This window comes from Nicotiana attenuata, chromosome 6 (assembly GCF_001879085.1).
Source record: "Nicotiana attenuata strain UT chromosome 6, NIATTr2, whole genome shotgun sequence".
Lineage (NCBI taxonomy): Eukaryota > Viridiplantae > Streptophyta > Magnoliopsida > Solanales > Solanaceae > Nicotiana > Nicotiana attenuata.
The window spans coordinates 18,974,731-19,000,245 of NC_031994.1; the positions used below are offsets into that span (position 1 = coordinate 18,974,731).

The 25,515-nt window shown below is 42.3% G+C and overlaps 1 long non-coding RNA gene across 1 annotated transcript; it reads left to right on the forward strand.

Annotated features, from left to right (window-relative positions):
- On the forward strand, positions 23,662-25,187 carry LOC109228193. The gene is made up of 3 exons (XR_002068326.1): positions 23,662-23,807; positions 24,309-24,376; positions 25,002-25,187. It is a non-coding gene; the product is annotated as an uncharacterized LOC109228193 (long non-coding RNA).

Consider the following 25,515-nt stretch of genomic DNA (forward strand, 5'->3'; position numbering starts at 1 on the left):
GCTCCTCAGTAGCAGTTTGCGCGCGTGATCTGGCTGCACCGCGTGCGCGTCCTCGGCCTCTACCGCGGCTCCGACCTCAGACGGCTCTCGCAGGGGGCGCGGGCATCTGGTCACCTCCAATTGCACGTGTCCTCACCATCTGTGAGAGAATAGAAGACAGAAGTTTAGAATTTTGATATCAAAAATCTCGCACGACAAGGAATTCAAATGAAGTGAAATTTTCCTAACAGTTACATAGCCTCTCGTGGATAAGCACAGACGTCTCCGTGCCGATCCGCGAGACTCGAATAAATCGGCTTGTGATTCATGACTCCTATGAACTTAGAGCTCTGATACCTACTTGTCACGACCCAAGTTCTCCCTTCGTGAACATCTCATGACGGCACTTAGTCCCTACGACTAGGTAAGCATAACAATTGCGGAAAAAGAAACAAATGCGAAAAAACTAATAAACACCAAAGATAACAAATATAAAAGTGTTTAAGATGTCGCTCGGCATATACAATACAAGATCTCAAAACCGAACAACTCCCAAAACCCGGAATCCCATGAATCACAAGCTATGAATACGACAAAATGCTCTAACTCCGGAATGTCTAAATCAAAAGAAAAGACAGAAGGGCTATCACTACAAGAGAGAATGGAAAGGGACTCATTGGTCTGCGGACGCGACAGATATACCTCAAAGTCTCTAGAGAGTCGTTTCGCCTCAAGGGTAGTAGGGCTGAGTCGAAGTACCTGGATCTGCACACAAAAAATATGTGCAGGAAAGGGCATGAGTACACCACAGCGGTAACAAGTAAGTGCCAAGCCTAACCTCGGTCGAGTAGTGACGAGGAAGGTCAGGGCCCTACCGGTCATATACAATAATATATAAGAAAAAGAAGCAGTATTGTCATGGCCCAAGTTCGCCCTCCGTGAACAGTCGTGACGGCACCTAGTCTCTACGACTAGGTAAGCCAAACAAATGCGGAAAAGAAATAATTATGGAAAAGAAACTAATAAAAACCGAGATAACAAAGTATAACAGTGTTAAAGATGTCGCCCGGCATATAACAATCCAAAAATTTCATCCTATCACTCCCAAAATCCGGAACCCCATGAATCACAAGCTAAGAGTACATAAAATGCTCTAACTCCAAAAATGTCTAACAACAACGAAGATACAGAAGGGCTATACTACTAGAGAGAATGGAAAGGGACTCCTCGGTCTGCGGACGCGGCAGATATACCTCGAAGTCTCTATAAAAAGCGCCTCGCCTCAAGGGCGATAAGACTGAGTGGAAGTACCTGGATCTGCACACGCAAAAACATGTGCAGGAAAGGGCATGAGTACACCACAGCGGTACCCAGTAAGTGCCAAGCCTAACCTCGGTCAAGTAGTGACGAGGAAGGTCAGGGTCCTACCGGTCAAATACAATAATATATAAGGAAGATGAGCAGTAGTAAAGAAATACAGATAATAAGAGAAACAACAACTACAACCAAGGCAAATAATCACAGAAGGTATACAACCAATGCAGAGATAACAACCGGGGGTCTACCAGGATCCCGTCCTGTAGCCCCAAAAGTAAATAATCAGTGGATCTCCCGGGTGTTGTCCCGTAGTCCATATCACTGTGTAGGGGGATCTACCGGAATACCACATATGTAGTCCCAAAAGTAAATAATCAGTGGATCTCCCGGGTGTTGTCCCGTAGTCCATATCACTGTGCAGGGGGGTCTACCGGAATACCACATCCGTAGTCCTAAATAAACAGACAAGGGGGATCTACCGGGAACTGCCCACAGTCCCAATGTAAACACGCAGCAACAACACAAGAATAATCAACTCAATTCAATTTAATATCAAAATAGACAGGTAATTCTAACCTATCATGCTGCACAGAGTTCAGATGAGGCAGTTTGAGCAAGTAGGCAATTTAGTCATTTAGGCATGCTTTCCTAAGATAACAGTAAGGTCAAAGTTCAAGTAGTGTACACAGTGAAGTAAAATACGAAATATAGGTAATTAAATGAAAGACAGGATTTTCAACAATCAGCACAAGTACGCGCTCGTCACCTCACGTACAAGGCATTTCAAATATCACAGTACCAAATCCTAAGGGGAGTTCCCCCACACAAGGTTAGACAAGCCACTTACCTCGAACCAGCTCAATCAAATCTATACCACGTTCTTGCCACGAGTATCCGACTCCAAATGTCCAAATCTATTCAAAGTAATTACATAATGTAAATAACACTTCAAGTAGCTAATTCAACTAATAAATTCTAAGCTAATACGCGAAATTAGGAAAAAATGACCAAAACACCCCCAGGCCTACGTCTCGGAATCGGGTAAAATTTACAAATTTAGAACCCTCACACTCTCACGAGTTCATACATACCAAAATAATTTCAATCCGACATCAAAATCTTGATCAAAACCCCAAAATTAGGCCTAAGAACCTTTTCCAAATTTTTCCCAATTTCTCATCCCAAATCCGAAATTAGATGATGAATTCATGATTAGATTAATGGGTTATAAGCAAAAAGGAGTTAAGAATCATTACCAGTTAACTCCCTCCGAAAATCTCTCCAAAAATCGCCTCTTACCGAGCTCCCAATTCAATTTTCCATGTTTTGATTTCAAACCTTCGTTCTACCCCTTTTCTGACCAATGAAACCGCATCTGTGGCTCTGGGACCGCACCTGCAGTCCCGCTTCTGCGTAGACTAAGTCGCACCTTTGACTTTTCATTAAACAGGAATTTCCGCACCTGCGACTCCCTTACCGCACCTGTGTTCTCGTAGGTGCGTTCGACTTCTCGCAACTGCGGCTTTTGGAGCCTGGACCAAAATCCGCTTCTGCGGTCACCAAGCCGCTTCTGTGGCGCCGCACCTGCAGTCCCATTCACGCAGGTGCGGTTATGACAGGTTCAGCCAACATCATATTTCTCCTAAGTCCAATTCAATTTCCGTTAAGCACCCGAAACTCACCCGAGGCCCCCGGGACCTCAACCAAACCTGCCAACCAATCCTAAAACATCATACAAACTTATTCCAACCTTTGAATCACATCAAACAACGCTAAAACCACAAATCACTCTCCAATCCAAGCCTAAGGATTTCAAAAACTTCAAATTTCTACTTTCGATCAAAAAGTCTATCAAACCTCGCCCGAATGACCTGAAATTTTGCACACACGTCACATTCAACACTACGGAGCTACTCCAACTCTCGGAATTCCATTCTGACTGCTAGATCAAAATCTCACTTTCGAACTGGAAACTTCAAAAATTCCACTTTCGGCATTTCAAGCCTAAATAAGCTACGGACCTCCTAAACACAATCCAAACGAGCCCCTATGCCCGAAATCACCCAACGGAGCTAATAGAACCGACGAAATTCCATTTCGAGGCCGTCTTCACACTGCTCCGACTACGGTCTAAATTCTAGAACTTAAACTCTAATTTAGGGACTAAGTGTCCCAAAACTCTCCGAAACTCCATAAATCCTCCCGGCAACTCACAATAGCAGAAACAAACACGGGGGAAAGCAGTTAATAGGGGATCGGGGCGTAAATTCTTAAAATGACCGGTCCGGTCGTTACATCCTCCCACACTTAAACATTCGTTCGTCCTCGAACAAGCATAGAGACATACCTGAAGTAGTGAAAAGATGAGGGTAACGGCTGCGCATATCCTGCTCGGTCTCCCAAGTCGCCTCCTCGACCGGCTGACCCCGCCACTAAACTTTCACTAATGCAATGTTCTTTGACCTCAGCTTTCGAACCAGCCTGTCCAATATCGCCACTGGCTCCTCAAGATAAGATAGATCCTTGTCCAACTGAACTGATATGAAATCCAACACGTGCGACGGATCACCGTGATACCTCCGGAGCATCGAGACATGAAATACCGGATGAACTCCTGCCAAGCTGGGAGGTAAGGCAAGCTTATAAGCAACCTCCCTAACGCGCCGCAATATCTCAAAAGGGCCAATAAACCTCGGAGTCAAATTCCCTTTCTTCCCAAATCTCATAACGCCCTTCATAGGCGAAACCCGCAGCAAGACCCGCTCTCCAATCATACAGGAAACATCACGAACCTTCCGGTCCGCATAACTCTTCTGTCTGGACTGGGCTGTACGGAGTCTATGCTGAATCACCTTGACTTTCTCCAAAGCATCCTGTACCAAGTCTGTGCCCAATAATCTAGCCTCGCCCGGCTCGAACAAACCCACCGGGGACCTACACCGCCTACCATACAAGGCCTCATACGGTGCCATCTGAATGTTGGACTGATAGCTGTTGTTGTAAGCAAACTCAGCTAGTGGCAAGAACTGATCCCAAGAACCTCCAAACTCCATCACACACGCACGGAGCATATCCTCAAGAATATGAATAGTGCGCTTGGACTGTCCGTCCGTCTGGGGTGAAATGCTGTGCTCAACTCCACCCGAGTGCCCAACTCATGCTGTACGGCCCTCCAGAACCGTGATGTGAACTGAGTACCTCTATCTGAAATAATAGAAACTGGAATACCATGCAAACGGACAATCTCCCGGATATAAATCTCCGCCAACCGCTCTGAAGAATAGGTGGTACACATAGGAATGAAATGCAAGGACTTGGTCAGCCGATCCACAATCACCCAAATGACGTCGGACTTCATCAAAGTCTGTGGGAGCCCAACTACGAAGTCCATGCTGATCCGCTCCCACTTCCACTCCGGAATCTCTATCCGCTGAAGCAATCCACCCGGCCTCTGGTGCTAATACTTTACCTACTGACAATTGAGGCACCGAGCTACAAACCCAACTATATCTTTCTTCATTCCCCTCCACCAATAGTGCTGTCTCAAATCCTGATACATCTTCGTGGCACCCGGATGGATGGAATACCGCGAACTATGGGCCTCCTCTAGAATCAAGTCCCGAAGACCATTAACATTGGGTACACAAACCCGACCCTGCATCCTCAATATCCCGTCATCACTAATGGCCACATCTCTAGCATCACTCTGCAGAACCCGGTCCCTGAGGGCATGCAAATGAAGGTCATGAAACTGCCGCTCTCGAATACGATCAAACAAGGAAGACCGAGAAACCACACAAGCAAGGACCCGACTAGGCTCCGAAAGATCCAATCTCATAAACTAGTTGGCTAAGGCCTGAACATCCATCGCCATGGGCCTCTCCACTGCTGGTAAATAAGCCAAACTCCCCAAACTCTCTGCCCGGCGACTCAAAGCATCGGCCACCACATTGGCCGTGCCCGGGTGATACAAAATAGTGATATAATAGTCTTTCAGCAGCTCTAACCACCTCCTATGACACAAATTAAGGTCCTTCTGCTTGAACAGATGCTGCAAACTCCGGTGGTCAGTATAAATATCACAAGGCACACCGTACAAATAATGATGCCAGATCTTCAAGGCGTGAACAATAGCAGCTAAATCGAGATCGTGGACAGGATAATTCTTCTCATGTACCTTCAACTATCTAGACGCGTAGGCAATCACCTTACCGTCCTGCATCAATACCGCTCCAAGGCCAATCCTCGAGGCATCATAATAGACAGTATAAGACCCCCAACCTGTAGGCAATATCAAAATTGGGGTTGTAGTCAATGCTGTCTTGAACTTCTAAAAGCTCTCCTCACACTCCTCCGTCTACTGGAAAGGAGCACCCTTCTGAGTCAGTCTGGTCATAGGTGCTGCAATGGATGAAAATCCCTCAACAAATCGATGGTAATAACCCGCCAAGCCAAGAAAACTACGAATCTCCGTAGCTGAGGATGGTCTGGGCCAACTCTGCACTGCTTGTACTTTCTTTGGATCCACCTTTATCCCCTCGCTAGATACCACGTGACCCAAGTTTGCCACGGAATCCAACCAAAACTCACATTTCGAGAACATAGCATATAATTTCTTCTCTCTCAAAGTCTAAAGACTATCCTCAGGTACTGCTCATGATCTTCCCGACTCCGGGAATATACCAGAATGTCATCAATAAAGACAATGATGAATGAGTCAAGATATGGCCACAATACACTGTACATCAAATGCATGAAGGCTGTTGGGGCATTGGTCAGCCCAAATGACATAACGAGAAACTCGTAATGACCATACCGAGTCCTGAAGGCAGTCTTCGGGATATCTGGCTCCCGAATCTTCAACTGATGATAGCCTGAACGCAAGTCAATCTTAGAAAACACACGAGAACCCTGTAACTGATCAAACAGGTCATCAATACGAGGCAAAGGATAACGGTTCTTCACTGTAACCTTGTTGAACTGGCGATAATCAATACACATACGCATAGAACCATCCTTCTTCTTCAGAAATAAGATAGGAGCACCCCCAAGGTGATACACTGGGCCGAATGAAACCCTTATCAAGAAATTCCTGTAGTTGCTCCTTCAACTCCTTCAACTCAGGAGGAGCCATACGGTACGGAGGAATAGAAATGGGCTGAGTGCCCGGCAACTAATCAATGCCAAAATCAATATCTCTATCAGGCGGCATGCCCGAAAGATCAGCTGGAAACACATCAGAGAAATCCTGTACTACTGGGACCGAATCAATTGTAGGGGTATCAATACTGACATCTCTCACATAAGCTAGATACACATCACACCCCTTCTCAACCATATGTTGAGCCCTAAGGAATGAAATAACTCTACTGGAAGTATGATCTAAGGTACCCCTCCACTCTACTCGCGGTACACCTGGCATAGCCAGCGTCACGGTTTTTACGTGACAATCAAGAATAGCATAATGGGGCAACAACCTGTCCATGCCCAGAATAACATCAAAGTCTATCATGCTGAGCAATAATAAATCGGCTCTAGTCTCAAAACCACTAAGAGCAATCAAACACGACCGATAAACACGGTCCACAACAAGAGAATATCCAATAGGAGTAGAAACATAAACAGGAGAACTCAAAGAATTCCGAGATACGCCCAAATACGGGGCAAAATAAGAGGACACATAAGAATAAGTGGAGCCTGGATCGAATAAAACCGATGCATCTCCATGACAGACCAGGATAATACCTGTGATGATAGAATCGGAGGCAACAGCCTCAGTACGGGCAGGAAGTGCATAGTATTTGGCCTGGCCTCCCCCTCTAGGGCGACCTCTACCTCCCCGACCTCCACTTCTAGCTGGCAGGGCAGGTGGGGTAGCAACTGGTGCTGTAATCATGGCTTGAGAACTCTGCGGAGCCTGCTGTGGCTGAGAAGTCTGTGATGATGCACCCCTCCCAAGTCTAGGGCAATCCCTCACCATATGGCGTGTGTCGCCACACTCAAAACAAGCCCTGGGAGGACGTGGCGGCTATGACTGGCTCGGGCCAGGCCTGCTGGACTGACCACTGGAAGCACCCCGTGCAGGAGGCACACTAGATACTGGAGGTGCGTAATAAGGCTCCTAAGGTCTAGGAGGAGCTGGAATACCACTGGCTGCTAGAAGAGCTGAATGGACGGGGCGACTCATATAACCCCTACCATGACGAGCTGAAGCTGGGGCACGGGCATCCGAATAATGGCCCGACTCTCGAGACCTCTTGGCCTCCCTCTCCTCTCGGTCTCTAGCATGCATACCCTCTACTCTCCTAGCAATGCTCACCACCTACCGATAAGAGATGTCTATCTCCAACTCCCGAGCCATGCTGGACCTGATGCTGGGAATAAGCCCCTCAATGAACCGGCGAACCCTCTTGCAAACAGTAGAAACTAGGGTTGGTGCATGTCTAGCCATATCGGTGAAACGGACAGCATACTATGAGATTGTCATAGTACCCTGGCGCAAGCGCTCAAACTCCGCCCGCCATGCGTCCCTGAGGCTCTGAGGAACATACTCGCTCATGAACATATCTAAAAACCGAGTCCAAGTCAGGGAATCTGCCTCGTCCGGACTGTCTAACTCATAAGCACGCCACCACTCACAGGCGGCTCCTCGAAGCTGGAAGGTAGTAAAAGAAACCCTGCTCGATCCTGCTATACCCATGGTGCGGAGAATATGGTGACACCCCTCTAGAAATCCTAGATCATCCTCTAATGCTAGTCCACAGAACATAGGAGGCTGATACTTCTGGAACCTCTCAAGCCTCTTCTGCTCCTCCTCTGAAGCTACTGCCCTCTCCTCGGGCTGAACTGGGGCTACATTCTGTGCCAGTACAATCTCTGGAATCTGCTCAATATGCACTCGATGCTCTGGAGTGCGGGCGGCGGGAGTTTGTGCTCCTCCCCCGGCTTGGGATGTGGCTGCAGGAAGGGGAAGCAGCCCTACCTGAGCGAGAGTGGTGTACATACTCATAAACTGAGCAAGAGTCTCCTGTAGTGCTAGAGTAGTAGTAGTTGTAGGCGTATCAAGCGTCTGGGCTCCAGCTGGAACTGCTGGTGGCTCCTCGGTAGCAGCTCGCGCGGGTGCTCTAGCTGCACCGCGTGCGCATCCTCGGACTCTACCCCGGCCCTAACCTCTGACGGCTCTCGCAGGGGGCACGGGTCTCTGGTCACCTCCAGTAGCACGTGTCCTCACCATCTATGAGAGAATAGAAGATAGAAGTTTAGAATTTCGATATCAAAAATCTCGCACGACAAGGAATTCAAATGAAGTTAAATTTTCTTAACAGTTACATAGCCTCTCGTGGATAAGCGCAGACGTCTCCGTACCGATCCACGACACTCTAATAAATCGGCTTTTGATTCATGACTCCTATGAACCTAGAGCTCTGATACCAACTTGTCACGACCCAAGTTCGCCCTCCATGAACAGTCGTGACGGCACCTAATCTCTACGACTAGGTAAGCCTAACAAATGCAGAAAGGAAATAATTGCGGAAAAGAAACTAATAAAAATCGAGATAACAAAGTATAATAGTGTTTAAGATGCCGCCCGGCATATAACAATCCAAGAATTTAACCTATCACTCCAAAAATCCAGAACCCCATGAATCACAAGCTAAGAGTACATAAAATGCTCTAACTCCAGAAATGTCTAATAACAACGAAGATACAGAAGGGCTATACTACTACAGAGAATGGAAAAGGACTCCTCAGTCTGCGGACGCGGCAGATATACCTCGAAGTCTCTATAGAAAGCGCCTCGCCTCAAGGGTGATAAGACTAAGTGGAAGCACCTGGATCTGCACACGCAAAAACATGTGCAGGAAAGGGCAGGAGTACACCACAGCGGAACCCAGTAAGTGCCAATCCTAACCTCGGTCGAGCAGTGACGAGGAAGGTCAGGGCCCTACCGGTCATATACAATAAATATAAGGAAGATGAGCAGTAGCAAAGAAATACAGATAATAAGAGAAACAACAACTACAACCAACGCAAATAATCACAGAAGGTATACAACCAACGCAGAGATAACAGCCGGGGGTCTACCAGGATCCCGTCCTGTAGCCCCAAAAGTAAATAATCAGTGGATCTCCCGGGTGCTGTCCCGTAGTCCATATCACTGTGTAGGGGGTCTACCGGAATACCATATACGTAGTCCCAAAAGTAAATAATCAGTGGATCTCCCGGGTGCTGTCCTGTAGTCCATATCACTGTGTAGGGGGATCTACCGGAATACCACAACCGTAGTCCCAAATAAACAGACAAGGGGGATCTACCGGGAACCGCCCGTAGTCCCAATGTAAACACGCAGCAACAACACAAGAATAATCTACTCAATTCAATTTAATATCAAAACAGACAGGTAATTCTAACCTAGCTTGTTGCACAGAGTTCAGATGAGGGAGTTTGAGCAAGTAGGCAATTTAGTCATTTAGGCATGCTTTCCTAAGCTAACAGTAAGCTCAAAGTTCAAGTAGTGTAAACAGTAAAGTAAAATACGAAATATAGGTACCTAAATGAAAGACAGGATTTTTAACAATCAGCACAAGTACACGCTCGTCACCTCACGTACAAGGCATTTCAAATATCACAGTACCAAATCCTAAGGGGAGTTCCCTCACACAAGGTTAGACAAGCCACTTACCTCGAACCAGCTCAATCAAATCTATACCATGTTCTTGCCACGAGTATCCGACTCCAAATGGCCCAAATCTATTCAATGTAATTACATAATGTAAATAATACTTCAAGTAGCTAATTCAACTAATAAATTCTAAGCTAATACGCGAAATTAGGAAAAAATGACCAAAACGCCCCCGGGCCCACGTCTCGGAATCGGGTAAAATTTACAAATTCAGAACCCTCACACTCTCACGAGTTCATACATACCAAAATTGTTCCAATTCGACACCAAAATCTTGATCAGAACCCCAAAATTAGGCCTAAGAACCTTTTCCAAATTTTTCCCGATTTCTCATCCCAAATCCGAAATTAGATGATGAATTCATGATTAGATTAATGGGTTATAAGCAAAAAGGAGTTAATAATCATTACCAGTTAACTCCCTCCGAAAATCTCTCCAAAAATCGCCTCCTACCGAGCTCCCAATTCAATTTTCCAAGTTTTGATTTCAAACCCTCGTTCTTCCCCTTTTTTGACCAGTGAAACCGCATCTGCGGCTCTGGGACCGCACCTGCGGTCCCGCTTCTGCGTAGACCAAGTCTCACCTGCGACTCTCTTGCCGCACCTGCGTTCTCGCAGGTGCGTTCGACTTCCCGCACCTGCAGCTTCTGGAGCCTGGACCAAAATCCGCTTCTGTGGTCACTAAGCCGCTTCTGCGGTGCCGCACCTGCGGTCCCATTCACGCAGGTGTGGTTATGACAGGTTCAGCCAACATCAAATTTTTCCTAAGTCCAATTCAACTTCCGTTAAGCACCCGAAACTCACCCGAGGCCCCCGGGACCTCAACCAAACCTGCCAACCAATCCTAAAACATCATACGAACTTATTCTAACCTTCGAAACACATCAAACAACTCTAAAACCACAAATCACTCTCCAATCCAAGCCTAAGGATTTCCAAAACTTCAAATTTCCGCTTTCGATCAAAAAGTCTATCAAACCTCGCCCGAATAACCTGAAATTTTGCACACACGTCACATTCAACACTACGGAGCTACTCTAACTCTCGGAATTCCATTCCGAACCCGAGATCAAAATCTCACTATCGAACCGGAAACTTCAAAAATTCCACTTTCGGCATTTTAAGCCTAAATAAGCTACGGACCTCCTAAACACAATCTGAACGTGCCCCGAAGCCTGAAATAACCCAACGGAGCTAACGGAATTCCATTCCGAGGCCGTCTTCACACTGCTCCGACTACGATCCAAATTTTACACTTAAACTCTCATTTAGGGACTAAGTGTCCCAAAACTCTCCGAAACTCCAAATAAATCCTCCTGGCAACTCACAATAGCAGAAGAAAACACAGGGGAAAGCAGTTAATAGGGGATCGGGTCATAAATTCTTAAAACGACCTGCCGGGTCGTTACAAGTATTAAAGTAACACAGGGTAATAAGAGTGCAACAACTACAACAGAGACCAATAATTACAGAAGGAGTACAGCTCAACACAGAGATAACAACCGGGGATCTCCCAGGATACCGTCCTGTAGTCCCCAAATATAAATATCCAGTGGATCCCCCGGGTGTCGTCCCGTAGTCCAACTCATAACGCGCAGGGGATCTCCCGGAATACCACATCCATAGTCCCAAATGTAAATACTCAGTACTGGGGGAATCTACCGGGTGCAGTCCCGTAGTTCCAATGTAAATGTGTAGGGGGATCTCCCGGAATACCACATCCGTAGTCCCAAATAAACAGGCAAGGGGGATCTCCCGGGATATCGCCCGCAGTCCCAAAGTAAACACACAGCAGCAACATGAAGAATATTCAATTCAATCAAATTTATACCAACGTAAAACAGGTATTTCTAGCCTAGAATGTTGCACAGAATTCAAATAAGGCAGTTTGAGCAAGTAAAGCAGTTAAGTCACTTAGAAATGCTTCCTTAAGCTAACAGTAGGCTTAAATTGCAACTAGTAAAAACAGGGAAGAAAATGCAGTTATAGTTACTTAATGAAAACAGGATTTGCAACAATTAGCACATATACGCACTCATCACCTCACGTACAAGGTATTTCATATATCACAGTACCAATTCCTAACGGAGTTCCCCCATACAAGGTTAGGCAAGCCACTTAACTCGAACCAGCTCAATCAACTCAATACCACGTTCTTGCCACGAGTATCCGACTCCAAATGGCCCAAATCTATTCAAAGTAATTGCATAATATAAATATAACTTCAAGTAACTAATTCAACTAATTAATTCGATGCTAATACGCGAAATTAGGAAAATCGCCCAAAAAGCCCCCCGGGCCCACGTCTCGGAATTGGGTAAAATTTACAAATTCAGAATCCTCACACTCTCACGAGTTCAGATATACAGAAATTACTCCAATCCGACATCAAAATCTTGATCAAAACTCCAAAATTAGGCCTAAGAACTTTTTCAATTTTTCTCCAAATTTTCACCCCAAATTTGAATTTAAAGGATGAATTTAAGCATAGATTCGTGGAAATTAATCAAAACCGAGTAAGAATTACTTACTCAAAAAACCCAGGTAAAATTCTCTCCAAAAATCGCCAATCCTGAGCTCCCAAATCAATTTCTAAGGTTTTGAGACTTAACCCTCGATTCTGCCCCCTTTTTCTGACCAGTGGAACCGCACCTGCGTCTCTGGGACCGCACCTGCGGTCCCGCTTCTGCATAGACCATGTCGCACCTGCGACTTTTCATTAAACCAAGAATTCTGCACCTGCGACCCCCTTTACGCAGATGCGGTACCGCTTCTGCTATGCATGGGCCGCATCTGCGACCTACGCCCAAAATGCCTCAGAGCGCACCTGCGGTTCTCCTACCACTTCTGCGGTGCCGCACCTGCGGTCCAATACACGCAGGTGCGGTTATGACAGGTTCAGCCAACTTCATATTTCTCCTAAGTCCAATTCAACTTCCGTTAAGCACCCGAAACTCACCCGAGGCCCCCAAGACCTCAACCGAACCTGCCAACCAATCCAAAAACATCATACGAACTTATTCCAACCCTCGAATCACATCAAACAACGCTAAAACCACAAATCACTCTCCAATCCAAGCCTAAGGATTTCCAAAAGTTCAAATTTCCGCTTTCGATCAAAAAGCCTATCAAACCTCGTCCGAATTACCTAAACTTTTGCACACACATCCCAAATGACACAACGGACCTACTCCAACTTCCGAAATTTCATTTCGACCCCGATATCAAAATCTCACTATCGAACCGGAAACTTCAAAAATTTAACTTTCGGCATTTCAGTCCTAATTAAACTACGAACCTCCAAAACACAATCCGAACATGCCTTTAAGCTCGAAATCACCCAACGGAGCTAACGGAACCAACGGAATTCCATTCGAGGCCGTCTTCATAATGCTCCGACTACGGTCCAGATTCTAAGGCTAAAACTCTCATTTAGGGACTAAGTGTCCCAAAACACTCCAAAACACAAAATGAATCCTCCCGGCAACTCACAATAGCAGAAATAAGCACGGGAAAAGCAGTTAATAGGGGATCGGGGCATTAATTCTTAAAACGACCGGCCGGGTCGTTACATGAACCAAACATGCCAACAAGTCATATAACTCCATATCAACTTAGTCAAACCTTCGAATCACTCAAAACAACATCAAAACGACAAATCACACCTCAATTCGGAATCATTAAACTTTGAAACTTCAACTTCAACAACTGATGCCGAAACCTACCAAATCACGTCTGATTGACCTTAAATTTTGCACGCAAGTCACATTAGACATTGCGGACCTGCTCCAACTTCCTTAATCGAAATCCGACCCCGACAAAAATTCCACTCCCGGTCAAACTTTCCAAAATTCCAACTTTTGCCATTTCAAGCTAAATTCTACCACGGACCTCCAAACCACGATCCGGATGCTCTCCTAAGTCCAAAATCACCCAACGGATCTAACGGAACCATCAAAAATCCAATTCGAGGTCAAATACTAAAAAGTCAAAACTTGGTCAAACCTTTCAAATTTAAGGCTTCTACTGAGGATCATTCTTCCAAATCAATTCCGGATAACCTGAAAACCAAAACCGACGTTCACATAAGTCATAATACATAGCTACTCATGCCCTCAAAAAACCGAGCAAAGTGCAATTGCTCAAAATGACCGGTCGGGCCGTTACATCCTCCCCCGCTTAAACATATGTTCATCCTCGAACATGCCCAGAGTTGTTCCAAAAGCTATCAACTCGCTGAATAATCTTGCTATGCACATACCCGTGGGACGTCACCCTATCCATATAGGTCCGATAACACAACATGACTGAAATTTCTTAATCCAACCTAGCCCATAAGCCTTAGAATCCAATTTCCACATCCGAAATTTTTCTATAAGACTACAATCTCGCATCTTCACGTTGTATAAGTAAGAACAAGCTGTGACAAGCCATAGTCATAACCCAAATGGAATCACATGATATACCACATAACTCAAACACTCATAGATAATTTCTAATCACAGTAGCTGCTCAAAACAACCAAATACCGGTAATAAACCTCTTATCAAACAAAGCCTCATTCTAACACCTTCATATACTGCCGATGATGAAAGAAACACGTCGAAACTCATAACCATTCGTCAGATCAACAAGTTGTGGAACTCCCTCTCCTTCGATAGGAACTTTAGCAAATATCCAAGCCAATCAGCACAATATCCTTCCAAATACACCGCAATCAGATCTGATAGCCCCCATTCTAGGTACGATGACCTCATCCCATCCAACACGAATAGACTAGGAGGAAAGGAGGATCAGTACTGGGATTTATTAGAAACTGAAAAATTGCACAGAGACAATGATTATCCTATTTTCCCAACAGTAGTCGAGTGGGAGGGACTACCTAAGTTTCTATATAGACGTTGGATGTAGGAGTCTCATATTATTGTAGAAATCAAGCAAGTGATCTTATTGATGATAGAGATGAATTACGAGAAATGTGTGTCAACTAGGGCCTAGATTATGATGCCCTCGGTCCGGACGGGTGCGTACAAGATGATGACAAAGAAGATGAAGATAGTGACAATGAAATATTGCTAGACAGTGATGATAATGGCGAATGAAAATTGTTATATATTTCTTAGGGTGTATGTTAAATTAAATGCTAAATATCAATTAGATTTAACCTCATTGGAAAAATAATTTTATTTCATAAATTTTGCAAATGGAACATTTACAGACATTTAGTACAACAAAATTACTGCAATAAAACACTACATTTATCCTTGATAATTGGGAACAGTGGATGAACTGCTACCTGGAGCTGAATTACCACCGTTTCCCAAACCAGCTGAAGGATATTTGTGGAAGTCGTGTCCTGTTTGGGAACATATACCACATTTACGCACATAAACGGAATCACCAACATCCATTTGGTTCTGTATCTGCGTTCTTTTTTGCACTTGCCGTTGACGCACATAATTCTTGTTACACACCATTTTAAATGGTTTTGGCGGCCAATAATGCTTAGCACCCACTGGCTGCAACTGTCCACTACAGGTGTTTAAGTATGCAGCAACAATATATTCTTTATCAACATACGCGTTGCCGCGAAACCTGTATGATGAAAGTACTTCATGGCAAGTGATAGATTGACCATTTTCCACAGGAGCATAATCTTCTGGCTTCACTGACGGTGTTTGTATTGTTCTCCCGGTTGTGATGCAGACTAGTGCAAACTTCAAAAATATTTCGCTCATGGCAATACTGAAAATATGAATGCCATTTGTGCTCGCTTCCTACATTTCTCAAATTGTTTCAATGGTTGTGGCATAAATTCAACACCCCTTTCCATCAATGACGATGCACCTCTAGATCTTTCGAGAAACCTCTCCGCCATCTGCTTGAATGACATCCGCACCATGGCAGTGACAGGAAATCCACGTACAGACTTCAATAACTCGTTGAAAAACTCTTACACATTTGTAGTTAGAATTCCCATCTTCTACCACCATCTGCATGCAAAGTCTATTTGTCAAGCTCATGTCGCATCAACCAACGATAGGCTTCTTGGTCTTCCTTCCTAATCAGTTCCATTCGCCTCCTGAATTTACACCCATGATGATCTATTGCAGCCATCCACATTAAATCATGCAAGTCCTTGTTCGGATAAGCCCTCTGGAAATTGGCCTTCAAGAGCCTAACACAGTAACGGTGGTAGGCATACGGTTCCTGCCATGCACGCAAATTCTGTACAGAACTTAAAATACCGCCATGACAATAAGATATTAGACAAATACCTGAACATTGTCTGACAACGTACTCCTTCAAGTGGTTCAAAAACAATGTCCACGTCTTTTGGCTTTCATTGGCACAAACAGCAAATGCTAGGGGAAATATACTTCCATTAGCATCTACTGCAACGGAGATCAATAACTTAATATCATACTTTCCATAGACATGAGTGCCGTCTATCGATATTACCGGTCAACAATGCAGAAAACCATCAATCGCTGGTTTAAATGCCCAGAACAAGCGCACGTTTACACCCGAGAAATGCCTTTCTTTTGGTAATGGTACACCCATATACCTGGTGGACTGATGCTATACACTCTTTGATCTTGTACCTTATAGATGCTTCAATGTGTCTCGTCAAATCTGTTCTGGTATTCCTGGACTCCGCTCAAACTTCCATTCAACAACAGTCTCGGGGTTAAAGTGTTGCAATGAAGCCATGTACCTGGGTAGAGAGGCAAAGGACTTATCCCAGTTACCATAAACAATTTCAAATGCACATTTGCGCCCGAGAAATTCCTTTCTTTTGGTAATGGTACACACATACACCTGGTGGACAGATGTTATACACTCTTTGATCTTGTACCTTATGGACACTTCAATGTGTCTCGTCAAATCAGGCTCATCGTTCTCGTCCTCATCATCGTCACCCTCATCAGGGAAGGGTGTGTCATCTTCAGACTCATCAGCATTGTTATCATAATCACTATCATCTTCCTGACTCTGCGCATCGGCTAGATCCCGATTAAATATGCCGTCTTCGGGCAATTGAGTAAGGACAGGACATTCAAGTTGCTCGTTTTCACTGCACAACCAATAAAATAATGAGTTTCTCAAATTCATCCAAACATTACATATAAACTTTATCACTTCACTTACAAATCATAATGTATTGATATCCCATGATGCACATTATCATGTTGATGATGACTCCCGGATGGACCACCATGATCCAACACATCAAAACTAGGTATATTCCAACTGTCTTTTGGTTCAAAACTTGTAAAATTCATATCTGGCCAGTACCCCATGTGGAATATATGAATGTTAATACAAATTCAATACATAAAAATAAATCGTAACACAAAGGAAAATTGAAGTTTACCACTCGTCTTGTGGATTATGTAAAACTTGGGGAGAAATTATGTCTCATTTGCTCGTGGAGATAAATTTAGATCTGGCCAAACTCTTTCACCCGGAAATTGTTCGGATAAAACTGCTCCAAAATAATCACCCGATGATTGAGGGATATCCCTACTTTGTGGAACCTCATTATTACGAACGTCTTCAGACTTGACGTACATTTCCAATATTTTTAGCACAAGAAGTTCCCGGTGTTCATCCGGAGTCCTCAAAAAATCTTTTAGAGTTTCATCGTCTTCGATGTTAAACTCAGCATATCAAGCAACCCCTTGTGGAGTAACAGAATACGGATATCATCCGGTTACTTTAATATTCACTAAACGTTTGCTCACACTCATTTTTTACATAACAACGATACCAATTTATCGTACTCCATTGTTCATGGCAACTTAACATGACACTGTGGAGAACAACTATAACGTACTGAGTTGTTCTCTACAACAACCTCACTCCCCCAATATAATGAACCCTAATTTTTTGCTCTTTGGACATTATGACAAAATACAAAATAACTTAACGAACAAATATTTAGGAAGACCTGAAGGATCCTGAATGAATTTTTACCAAATTCTGAAACTCCTTAAATAAGAAAAAAACCAGTCTGGTGGGTAAAATAATTGGGGTATAGAGCATGCATAATAGGCGCTATATATTTAGCGTGTATCTTGCATGCCCTATACCCAAATGAATTATTGGTGGGTCACTTAAGTGCAAATGTATTATTGGTGGGGCAGGCCATTTTATATATAGCGCGGTTATTCACCGTACTATACCTTAACGGACAAACGTGATGTTAAGGTGTAGCACAGTGAATAACCACGCTATACAAAAAATGGTACTCAATTTTTTTTTACCTATTTGCGTCGTTTGAGTCCAAAAGAACCACACTTTGGTTCCGGACTCTAGAGTGAAGTTGGTCTAAACTGTCTTATTTGGTATACAATCATATTGGTCATTGGTGTTCATGTTACCTAGTAAAGTGGTAGAACTATTGACTACCATCAGAAGTTATATGTTAGTGGAAGAACATGGCTTAACTAGCACACAATCACATAAAAAGTAAATAAAGAAGAAAAATCAACTCAAGAATTTAATGAGATTCGGCTAAGTCTAATTCTCGGGGTAGAAGTAGAAAGCGTTTTCCATTATGAATGAGAAGAAAAGCACAACACAATCTATAGAATCCCCAACTACAATCCCTATGTATAGATCCAAATAGCCTAAACCTATAAGAGGAAGGCTTCTCAAATTGACAAGGATAATAAGTTTTTCTTTCCCGAATCTATTAGAACAATGGGGTTTCTCAAACCTATAGGGATTAAGGGTTTCCTAAAAATACATGAAAATAATTCAAGCCACAAATAATAAAATCTCTCCCTTGGCTTGAATTCTTTTCATCAATAGGAACAACGTCTCTCTACCTTGCCCTCAGCCCTCGAGAGGGCTCTACCCGTTACCACACACATAAACCAAGTCTAGGCAATGCCTAAACTTGTTAAGAGACTCAATCTCTTTAGCTATAGCACTTGAAACGACTCGGCCGGTTGTTTTGAAACTATTAACCCCGAACCCTTATTTATTTCTCCCTCTATTTCATTTTATGCTTATGTAGCTCGCCGGGAGGTTTGGGTTTTGGTTTCGGAGTCATATGAGACACATAGTCCCTAATATGGAAGTTTAAGTCGTAGGAATTGACCGTAGCTTGAATTGTATTAAGACGGCTCTAGAATAGAGTTCTTATGGTTCGAACATCTCCGTTGGCCGTAGGGTGATTTTGGTTTGAGGAGCGTGTCCGGATGCTGATTTGGAGGTCTGTAGGTCATTTCGGCGTTAATTGGCGAAAGTTGGAAAATTGGATGATTTTTGGAAAGTTTAACGGGGGTGGACTTTTTGATATCAGGGTCAGATTTCGATTCCGAGAGTTGGAATGGTCAGCAATATTTTTTATCACTTGTGTGCAAAATTTGAGGTCAATCGGACTTGATTTGACAGGTTTCGGCATCTAATGTAGAAGTTTGAAGTTTTGAAGTTCATTAGGCTTGAATCGATGCACAATTCATGTTTTTAGCATTATTTGATGTGATTTAAAGGCTCAACTTAGTTCATACAATGTTTTAGAACTTGTTGGTGTATTTGGTTGAGGTCCTGGGGGCCTCGGGTAGATTTCGATTGGTTAGCTGATCGAATTGGAGTTGGAAGATTTGTTGAAGTGCACCAGTTCTGGTGCAATCGCACCTGCGCAAGATTGACCACATGTGCGAGCCCGCAGAAGCAAGCTTTTTGGCGCAAATGCGGGGCTGCGGGAAATGGAATGTGGTCACAGGTGCGACGAGAAGGCCGCAGAAACGGAGTCGCTTCTACGGAACAATGAGCGTAGAAGCTGAGAGGCCTGGGAGGCCTATTGATCGCAGAGTGGACATGGTCCGCAGAAGCGCATTTTGTACCGTAGATGCGGTCGTTCCTGGGCTAAGTGAGAACCGCACCTCCAATGGGAATTCCGGAGGTGCGCAGATGCGGTGAAGCCCTTGCAGAAGCGGATTAACTAGGTAGAAAAAGGATGAATCGAGGGTTTGATCTCATTTTTCATTTGGGACCTAGAGAGCTCATATTGAGGCAATAATTAAGGGATCTTCATAGGAAACATTTGGGTAAGGATTCTACACTCATTTTTTTTTATTATATCCACTAATCTATCGTTAATTTCTTCATTTAGTTAAGAATTTGGGGTGTGAAATTTGGAGAAAAATGATAAGAGTTCTTAGACCAAGTTTTTGGGAATTGAAAGGCGATTTGAGGTTGTATTTGAGTAATTTTAGTATGGGTGAACTCGATATCGTATGGGTGTTCGTATTTTGTGACTTTTACCCGATTCCGAGACGTGGGCCCGGATCGACTTTTTGGGGCGATGTCCTAATTTCTTGTTAAAGTCTTGATTTCATTAATTAGATTAGTTTCTTATAGTTATATTTATAGTATGAAATTGCTTTTGGCTAGATTTGGGTCATTCGGAGTTAGAAAGTCGAGGGAAAGGCATCCTTATTGACTGATTGAGCTTGATTTGAGGTAAGTGACTTGTCTAACCTTGTGTGGGGAAAATTCCCCTTAGGTTTTGGCATTGTTGTGATATTTGAAATACGTGAAGGCCGTATACGCGAGGTGACGAGTGCGTACACGAGATATATGTTGAAAAATCTGGTTTTTGCTGAGTAGTTCTCTTTTAATTCCTTAACTGAGTTGTCCTAGCCTGTGTAGTCATCATGTTTAGCCTAATGTCGCATGACTACTTTTTTAAACTCTTACTTGCAATTTGTGCAACATGCTTAATTGAATTACCTATTTCCTTGATTTGTATTCAGTCTTTAATTGTAGGATTTCTTGCTGTAAATTCATTGCTCCTTAAGTTGTGAGTTGCGTTTTTACTTTTGGGACTACGAGGTGGTACCTCGGGATATACCCTCTTGCATATTTACTTTTGGAACTACAAGGCGGTACCTCAGGCGGTACCTCGGGAGATCCCCTGTTGCATATTTACTTTTGGAACTACAAGGCGGTACCTCGGGAGATCCCCTGTTGCATATTTACTTTTGGGACTACGAGGCGGTACCTCGGGAGATCCCCCTGTTTCATATTCACTTTTGGGACTAGGAGGCGGTACCTCGGGAGATCCTCTATTGTGTATTTACTTTTGGGACTACAAGGCGGCACCTCGGGAGTGCCCTTGTTGTTATTCCTATTTGTTGTGTAGTTTCCTTTATGTATTTCTCATTGTTAAATTCTTAGTTGTTTCATCATATTATATTAGCTCTTTTGCCTTGATTCTTTTATTCCAGTAGGGCCCTGCCCCTGACCTCGTCATTACTCTACCGAGGTTAGGCTTGGCACTTACTGGTACCGTTGTGGTGTACTCATGATACTTTTCTACACATCTTTTTGTGCAGATCTAGGTACCTCCTACCAGCCTCACTATCAATGAGCAGTGATTTCGTGGAGACTTCAAGGTATATCTGCCAGCTTCCGCAAAGCTCGGAGTCCCCCTCTTGCTTTTTGATATTGTTCTTCCCTTATCTTCATTAGACTCTGATGTATAGAGACATTTACTATTATTTTTAGAAGCTTGTGACTTATTTCTACCGGGTTTTGGGAATTGTAATTATTTTTAATTGTAGTTTTATTTACTCCAGATATTGAGTTTTCGCTTATATTCAGTTATTTGGTATAATTGTTAGGCTTACCTAGTCTTAGAGACTAGGTGTCGTCATGGCATCCTACGGAGGAAAAATAGGGTCGTCATAGCACTAATCCTTCGATTTGGTTCTGTACTCAGAATAGCTTCTGGATAGCTATACACTCAAACGCATCAATGGTCTCTGCAACTGCCATAGCAATCCCAAAGGATTCGTATATCCAAGAAAATTCTCTTCAACTACGTTTGCAAACCTTTGCGCTCGATTGATCACTCTCTTCTCTCTGCTTGTTGCAATGCTTTATGGTTGATGTTGCACGCGTGCATTAATATATCATATTGATCAATACCAACCATATAGCATTGTAACAGGTAGAGAGAAGAGAGTGATCAACCTACCGCAACGTACTTGAGGAAATCTTCTTAGATTTACGAATCATGTGGGATTAGCTTTGGCAGTTGCAAAGACCTTTGATGCGTTTGAGTGTTATAGCTATCTAGAACCTATTCTGATTACAGAACCAAATCGGCGGATTAGTGTTGAAGAGATTGAGTCTCTTAACAAGTTTAGGTGTTGCCTAGACCTGGTTGATGTGTGCGGTAATGGGTAGAGCCCTTGCAAGGGCTGAGGGCAAGGTAGAGAGACGTTGTTTCTGTTGATGAACATAATTCAAGCCAAGGGAAAAATCTATTATTTGTGACTTGAATTATTTCCTTGTATTTTTAGGAAACCCATAATTCTATAGGTTTGGGAAAATCCATTGTTCTAATAGATTTGGAAAAGGAAAACTTATTGCCCTTGTCGGATTGGGAAACCTTTCTCTAATAGGTTTGAGACTATTTGGGATCTATATATAGGGGTTGTAGTTGGGAATTTCATAAATTGTATTGTGCTTCTCTTCTCAATCATAGTGGAAAACTCTCTCTGCTTCTGCCCCGAGGATTAGGCTTAGCCAAAGCTCGTTAAATTCTTATGTTGATTATTTCCTCTATTTACTTTGTTTGTAATTATGTGTTTGTTAACCCACGATCTTCTGCAATATTATATTTGGTTTGGAGCTAATACTATTACTAAGAGGCTTTAGTAGCTTGGGATAAGGTATATACACCTAAATTCATTGGGGGACTCAGATCTAACTAATATTCAATTTTGGAACGGAACAGCTATTGCCAAGAGTGACTAAGATCTTGCTCACAAGCAAGATAAGTTATAGATTAGGTGAATTCATACGTTACTATATAAGAGGCAATCAGTTAGATACTATCTCTATGCTTCAACAAGCTAGTTGGATGATAAGAAAGATTCTAAAGGCAAGATTGGAGCAGGTGCAACAAACTTTAAAGGAGAGACAGAGCATTATTAGACAAATATATTTGCAGCTTCTTCGTGACTATCCTAGAGTCAACTTAAAATGCTTTTTGTTCAGTTATATCACTTGCGGATCCAAAATTTTATGCAAGTGGGTTCAAACACATCTGAAATCCTCAGCGAAAATCGATAGTACAATTAACATTAAGTTAACAAATAGAGTTTACCTAAAAAAGATTATGCCCGCTACTCTTTATTTTGTTTCAAAATCACACTTCTTAAAATAATTTATATCTATACCTAAATTTTAACAATAAATCTATTTACCTTTACAAACTTAATAATCTCTTAAGACTTTAGAAACTCTTTACAAGTTTTACCGTAACAATCATCAATGTGATTAATATAGAAATACTAAAATTACTTACTTATTAATTTTAATTTAGCCTGTGCTAATTGTAAACAAAAAACAATGAAAGAGAGCTATAAACTAAACTAAATTAATACTTTTATAATAAAAAGTTCCAAAACTATGAAAAGATACTACAAAAAACCGGAATTATTGCGGCGGTTAAATAACGGCGGTTCATCAAAACCGCCGCAATATATATCATAATACGGCGGCGTTCCAGACGTCATTAGTGCATATGTTAAAATGGCATTTTTTTTTTAACAATTACGGCAGTTCAAAACCGCCACTAATGTTTAATATTAAGAACTTTATTAAAACATTAAGCCATCAAACAGACGGTCTCTTTCTCTCTAAACCATAGACCTTCTCTCTACACCTTCTCTCTCTTTCTCTCTAAAGCCCTAGATAAATATGTATCAAATTCATTCCCCCATATCGTTTAAGGTCTAAACAAACAGACATTTTGCCATAGCTTTTATGTAAGGAGATCAGATTTCAAGTCGTTTAAGGTAATGTGTTTGAGACGATAGCCCTTTTCTAATAATCCGGTTTCAAGTCGTTCGTGTAATTCCTTCCAAAATTCCATTGATTTTACTGTTTTAAGGCGTGCATGTGTGTGTATTGGATGGATATCAGTTTAAATCACTGATTTTAGCCGTGAATTCACTGATTTAGGTTTCGATTTTGTTGATTTAGCCATTGATTTCATTGATCTTAGGCGTGCATGTGTGGGTATTGGACGAAGATCAGTTTAAATCACTGATTTTAGCTGTCGATTCACTGCTTAAGCCATCAATTTCACTGTTTGGCAGTAAATTTTTTTGATTCGGCCGTCGATTTCACTGGTTTAGCTGTCCATTTCTGCTAATAGTTTTATTTCTTTTTTCTTTTATTTTTGTGTCAAGTTTTGTTACTTTTTTGTTCAATTAAGTTTGTGTTTGTTTAAATTTTGACATTTTTAGTTTTTGTTCTGCTAATATTAACCAAAATATCATTTATGGCTTTGATAGGTAGCCGAGGGATCTAAAACAGCTGGTAAAGCTATTGGGATCGATGTCGACAAAATTATATTTGATAGGTATACTTAACTTTATCCTTACTTTATCCTTTCTTTTATTGGGATCCACGTCGACAAAATAGGAAGTTCCTTCTATTAGCAATTTTTATTTCTCTTGTGATTTGACAATCGGGTCAGATTTATTAAGGATATGAAGTTCCATTAATCAACATTTTTTTTTCAATCAGTCGACAATTGAGTCGGAGTTGCCCTTGAGTCGGATTGTTATGCTTTGGTATTGTGTGTCTCAAGTTAGTATCAATAGTTTATTATGTGACCTTGATGAATATTTTTCTCTGATTCAGTATAGTTCTGAATTTCTGCTAATTCAGTGTAGTTCAAATTATTCCCACCGGAGAGAGAAGAATATTTTTCTCAAGTTAGTTATAGTTCTGAATTTCTATAATGACATTGTTAGTCTGATTCAGCGATGTTTGAAAACTTGTCGCAAAGACTTGTACATTGTATTTTGTTTTTTCCTTTTTTTTCAGGAATTTATTCCATTAGATACTGACTGAATAGTTCTGACAATTTTGAATAAGTTCTGTGCTGTGTTTTTCGTTCCTACTTATATGTGCTGCTTATTTAGATCTGAATATATGTTAACTTGGTATTTAATGTTATATTATGCCGGCACCCAATCTAGGAGATGTCTTTCTGTCACCAACTGGGCCAAGAAGATCCTTTGGCGGAAGTATATGAAAACTGAGCAAACAACAATTAGTAATCATTGTTAGGATGAATTACGTTTTTTTGTGTTGTAACTATTGAATAACTCTCTGCAACTTAAACTTGAATCTTGGATGATGTGGATTTTGGGTATGTTTTAATATGATGAATATTTAGCTTATCTAATTCTCTACTATAATTTATGTTAATTATTATGATGGGTGCTTGATAACATATTATGATGGATTTTGTGCATTAGAAAGGATAAAGGATCTAAATGTGGAATTGAAAATTAACATTAAAAATATTACAATTATGGTAGTATAAAATGGCTAAAATTTGAAAGAGAGCAATTACGGCGGTTACAAACTGCCACAATAAGGAAAGTAACTAGTCGTACTTACATATGCATATTGCGGCGCTTTATCTGCATATTGCGGTGGTTCGACGAAAATCGCCGTATTACACCTTTTGGCGGAAGCGGTTACGGC